Below are 6,718 nucleotides of genomic sequence, written 5' to 3' on the forward strand. Positions count from 1 at the left end.
GATTTATGCTATCTAGCATGTAAAATAAACATACTTTCACCAAATTAATAATTATACATAGTATTCATGTTAAATAAATTATTATTTTTTTATTATTATGAAGTGTTTATTTGTCAAAATATTGATGAAATTAATTGAAGCATTCCGCTGAGAATAAATTTTTACTAAACTTAGCATTCTCGCTCACGTTTGATTGGTAAAAGCAGGCGTTAATATATTATAATATCATTCAACGATGTTCTCACGATAATAATTTATTGAGAAGATCACGCCTGTTATTAATAACTAATCAACTATTTGTAATATTTAGACTAGAATAGTAAGAAATCTTCTCTCTGCCACATCATATTATGTACAGAAAAACCAATAGTTTTTTTCACACTGGTTCGTAATTTTTCTCAAATTATGGTTGGAACGTTTGATTTTACCTTCTGTGCTTAACTTCTGGATTTGAATATAAAGCGTGGTTTTTTCTCTTTCTAACATCGTTTAATTCATATTTCTCACCATGACAATAAGGGAAATACAATGAATTCTATGAGACCAAATGAGCTGTTCCCAAAAGTGAACAAGAAACCTGAACTGTATAGTAAGTGATACTATTTGCACTTAATCACATGCACTACGCACTCACACTTACTACCAAACAATGAATAAATCGGCCGTAAGAAAGAGTCAATATGCAATTTTATACTTGTGTTTCCATTTCAGTCATATAAACCACTTATTTCGCGATACGTATTATGGTATCTATTAAAATATATAAAAAAATACTATGAAGTCATAAAATACTTAAATTGTAAATATATATAGGTACCTGTACACACACGTGACTCTTAGTATGCAGAAAATCGTTTCTTTGTTAAGTTCGGTTAACGTTGCAGTCATTTAAAAATGTGGACCTTGATCAAAATATCTACCAAACAAATTTATACTTATAAGTATAATTTTTGTTGTTGTAGTTAAAATAACGTTACTTTGCACCGATTACATTACTCTTAACATTTAGCATCGGCATTGTCAAAACGGATAGAGCATGTTATAATAAATTATGTTTGTGTATGCAAAACATGCAAGCTTTTTTATCTGCATCGCAAAACGTGCAACCTCCTTTACGCAGTTTGCATTATCAGTTCAATGTTGCTTGAACAGAAGCAGAGAAAGATTATATTTTAATGATATAGATTGAATGTAACAGGACAACACAACGAAAGAAGTGAGACTTTCGTCTTCAATTCTGATTCTTATGAAACTAGATTAAAAAAAATAATCATTTTTAAAACAATCTAAAGAAATTTTGGAAGTAGTCAGATGTTATTTATGTTTTTCTCTTTAGTGTAAGTTTCAAGTGTTACACAATGAGATATTATTTTCCCCAATCACTGCAAAATAACTGGTGGCGGAAAAAATGTTATTGTCTGCTGTACCCAAGTATCAAATATTTTGTAGAATTCGGGACATACCTACTTAAAATGGATCAGCAGTAATTTACAGTAATTTGTCTATTCACAAACATAATCTGCCCCGCCAAATACTGTCCAACTACAAACCTGTTGATGTGGAGCTGTTGTTTTCTACATACAAATTGTCTTAACAACAATTGACTTACGTATAGCTAAAAATCAATGAAGTTACATATACAAAAATGCCATCGTTATCGTTTATTTCGTTCATGCACACATATTCTTTGAATGTTTTTCTTTGTCATATAGAGGGTAGGTACTTCAAGGTTTTTGAGAGCAATTTAATACGTTCCCTAGTCGTAAAATTGAAATCCTGTTATCATTTTGGTAGGTTTTGTCAATGACGACACAATACATCTATACCTGTAAAAAATATGGCAGGTAAGAAACACTCCGTTTATATATGACAAAGATAGACATTCAAAATCATTTGTTTATGAATGTAATAGATATCACACCGGGCAGCGTTTACGTACTTCAAAGCTTCGGCGAATACTACATTCTATATCACAGGCGTGACTGAGATGACAAGATACGCTTACTCGTTTACACTAAGACGAATATGGAATGCTGTATGAGATGACATACTTCTAGAGTAGGTTTTCCTTCTTTTACTTTTTTGTTTCTACGTTCGCCATCTCAATTTTTTCTAATAGCGCTGAAAAACCTTCAGGAAACAATAGAAATAATTGTATATTTTATAAAAATAGAAAATTTGCGTGCATTTTACAAATAAAATGGTTTTTGGCTTTTTCTTGTGCTTGCCGTGTAATTCCAAAGCTTTCTCATCACACACAAGGGCATGTTGCCACTTTTTGCAATTTAGTTAGAGACAGCATTTGACCTGATCAGTTTAGTTCTAAAACCACTAAGTCGAGATTATGTCAATTGGCGTATCTTTTGCTTGCAACTTTTGAGATCTCCACAACACGTCTGGTTTGTAATGTCATTGGGTTTTGTGAAGAGCTTGTGCACTTATCTTTCATGATGATATTCTGTCAATTTTTCTGTCCATTTTTGAGTTTGTTAATTATTATTATAATGTGTTGGAACGGAACAGTTTTTTGAGAATGGCATTTTGAATTTTTAGATATTTAAACGGCCTGATTAACCGCCAATTCTCGCCCCATCAAAGTTTCGTAAAATTTTAAGTTGCGGTGTTTGATCAGCCATTGATTAAGCCAACACGAATAAATGGTTGTTAACATTTAATCAAACGTCGACAGCCCGTGAATCGGGTGTTAACGGTAACAAAAATGTTTAAAATTAGATATTAATCAGAAGCCTAAAAGCATTTTTTCTAATATTAATGAAAAAGTATTTATATTTCGTGTTAGTAAAAAAGCTGTTGCATTAATTAAATTAATAAATATTTCATTTTAAACCATTGAATTAAGTTCAACTGATTTTGGGTCAATATAAGCTTTACAGGTTTACTGCCAACGTTTTGAGAAACTCCACACCTGCCCAATATGTGCGTCAATATAAATTTCATTGTTTTTATGCTGTCCTTATGCTAGGAATGAATTAAAAATTATTGTCCTTGTGCGGTTTTCAACTACCTACTCTAGTTTTAAAGTTATAGCATTTTGAATATGGGTTCCAAGTTTACATATTGGCATTTTCCAAGTCTTCACCTCTCCAAGGCTGGCAGTGAACCTGTCTAACGGTAAATACAGAAAGCATTTTTTTAACTACAAGATGTTGATTTGTTCCTAGCAAAACACTTCCACCCTTTTTCTCTTGTTTGTTCCTCACTCTAAAACTTAACGATAACTTAATGTATCTTTCTGTATTTGTTGTTAGTTCAAGTTTTGAAAGGTTTTTCCCGAAACTGGTCGAAAGTTTGATCAATCACTGTAAACATTGCGACATCAACCTAACTTGACCTAACCCTGTTGCCCCATCTTGCCAATTCTCAAATAATCTTTTTGCTGTGTTAGGTTAGGTTAAGAGGGTCATGTACAATGTGTGTAATATAAGCATGTCGAAACACCCACTCAAAAAATGCAATTTTATTTTGCGTAACAGTCACGTACCATTAATTATTGTAATGAATTTACCATGGGCTATTATTAATTATCATACCATTATTCGAATATAAGTCCATCCAAAATATACATATTATTACGCGTTGATTGATTGAATCATCACTTTATGATGGATGATACCAAAATTTAATGTTAAATTTAAGAAGTTATTTATAAAAGGCAAACATTGTTGTGATGGTGTATTGCATTTATGTATTATATTGTATTTGTAAGTTGTCTTTGTTTGACTACTACGTATATATTTTATTTAGGTAGCTTACTTTTTATCAAGAATCTTTATTCAATTATGTATGTATACAAAATAATTGTGTATGTCAAAATCAAATGTATACATACACAATTTTTAAATTAAAAATAACTTTATTGTAATAATATATAATGCTCCATTCATAAATATAGATTATAAATAAAAATGTAAATGTTTGTTTGTTCAATATCTTAAATCTCCGAAAGTTCTTCACATATTGCTTTGAAATTGTGACACAACTTTGCATTCGAATACGCGTGTGTTTTTATATACCTTATATCATTTTTTTTTCAATTGCACAGACAGACTGAGCTAGAGCAACGCGCGGCGTGGTACAGCTAGTTCACAATCAGAATCTGGACAAACTTCAAACTAACTAATATGATTTATGATTTTCACAGCCAAAAGTATTTTTGTTATTTGTTTTTGGGGTGTTATGCCGTGTTGCGCTAACTCCTTCTTTAGCCAACGTTTCGGACAGCATTGCAGTGTCCATCATCAGGGCAGATTTGTTATTTGAGGTTTTGGTGAAATGTGAGCTTATGTATGAGGTTGTGATACCGTGTTGCCAGCTCCAACCAATCTGAGCTAACATTAACGTATCAATTTTTTTTATTTAAAGTGGTTTTCTTCGTTTAAAACGAGAAAGAAGGAGTTAGCGCAACACGGCATAACACCCCAAAAACAAATAACAAAAATTCAAACTAACTGTCCATAGTTGAAACATTTGAAGTCCGTTGTTCCTGATCAGATTTAGCGACTGTTGAGATGTAATTTGGCCTCTCGCACAACTTGGCTGTATCCGGTACGGACTAGCGTAACTTTTGCTACTCGGTATACCTAAGTCAGGGAATCCATTTTTCAGAACCTTTGCTAACGGATCGAGAGGTTTGACTAAATGTTAAAATAGAGTTCGCTGACGTCTCGGACTCTTGCTCGATTAACCACCTGCTCCACTGATTCCTTAACTAAATTGTATCCATGTGCTTAGAGAGTGGCAGATATTATTTATACTCTCAGTATTATTTAGCCACGTTTAGTGACTACATCTGAATAGCCTTAATATAATATAACAACTTTCGGTAAATTTTGGATAGGGCCTGACACGCTTATTACGAATAATTTTTAGAAAAAAACTTTATATTCGCCTTAATTACAATAAAAGAAAACTTTTTGCATTTCGGGCGGCGGAAAATTATGCATTTTGATTTTCAATTGCGTAAAACCAAAATTCACTCCGCGAATCGATGTGGCGACATTAGGAACGCACTGTTATGTTGGTATCACTGATGCATTAACAAGAGCTAAATACGACCGTTGCTATCTTCGTGGGATACCTAGGTTTGTGTAACATGGTTTGTGATACAAAGGAAAGTGCCCCTTAATAACGCCTGCTCGCGTCAAGGCAAGAAAAACATCCCAGTTTTCAACTAGTTTACCGGATACGCTAGGTTTGTGTAACATGGTTTGTGATACAAATCCATTTGTCTTCCACGAAGTTAGCCATAGTCGTATCTACGCAATGTATCAGGGATACCAACATAACAGTGACGTACCTAATGGCAGCTGATTGCCGCCGCATCGATTCGCGAAGTGAATTTTGGTTAACGCAATTGAAAATTTAAATTCATAATTTTCCGCCGCCCGAAATGCAAAAAGTTTTCTTTTATAGTAATTAAGGCGAATATAAAGTTTTTTTCTAAAAAATATTCGTAATAAGCGTGTCAGGCCCTATCCAAAAATTACCCAACTTTCCCCTCCCACTCCCTTTAGCCTTACAACGTACCCGGATTGAGGATGCATAATCCCATTGGCTTTAAACAGTTGGGACTTGTGCGGTATTTACAAAAAAGGCCAATTATTGCATACCAGTAGCAAAATTTAATTGAAAACGAAAGCTGTCAGCGTTCTAACAGTAATCATTTAATTAATTACTTTGGTTGAAGTGACTTTTCGTGTATTAACTGTTAAACCAACATTCAACATGCTGCAATCCTAATAGGATCTTATTAATATGTATGTACATAAAAATGGTATTATAAAATGGAGGTTATTGAATATATTAATTTGTAATCTTAATACAATGAATAGTTTACGAACCTATTGGATGTAAAATACATAACATTTTAATAATAATAATATTGTAAATGCAGTGGTTACTTGTGTTTTCATTAATTTTGCTTTTTGATTTCATGTTTGAACTTATCCTTATACATAAAAATCACTGTTTGCCATATAAATAAATAAAATATATTATCGAAAACTCCAAATTTGCTTTTTTCTTATGATTTACCTTACACATCACCAAGCTCTGTCTAAAAGGGGTTTGTGACCCCTAAAATTAACACCGAAACCAAAAACATTGATCAAAAAGAAAATGCATTATCTCGCAGTCGATAGATCGGAAAAATATGCTTTTTACTTTTTGCCGGTCTGCACAGAGCAAATTCATCTTCCAGCAATATCCCATGAAAACCACTCATATAAACCACTCGCTAGATCAAAAAATTTCGAATGGTGTATTGAAATTTATCGTTGAGGTCAATTTTAGAGCTAAAAAAGACGCCAAATTTTTATATTATGTACAGATTGACACACCCATAAATAAACCACTCATTAGATAGATATTTTCGGGCTTTTTGTATGAAACAAGTTGGTCCTAAAAAGCCATAGATATGCCAATATATAGATAGTACAATTCTCATTCGGAGCCTACTTATTATTTTATACACCAATGAAAAACTTTCAACGTTTATTCCATAGACTTTCGAAGTTTTTCATTGGTGGATATAGTTATTACTAGGCAATCATATGACATCACAATATTTCGGTTCCAATTTTCGATCGGAGTTAAACCCGCCTGGTCCCATGAGTGTTGTGAAGATCATTTTGCAAACACGAATTTGAAAAGGTTATCAATATTTTCAGTAGGGGTACTTTCCAACTTGCATTACAAT

Source organism: Hesperophylax consimilis, chromosome 26, assembly GCF_061612785.1.
Source record: "Hesperophylax consimilis isolate HC1 chromosome 26, BYU_Hcon_1.0, whole genome shotgun sequence".
Taxonomy (NCBI): Eukaryota; Metazoa; Arthropoda; class Insecta; order Trichoptera; family Limnephilidae; genus Hesperophylax; species Hesperophylax consimilis.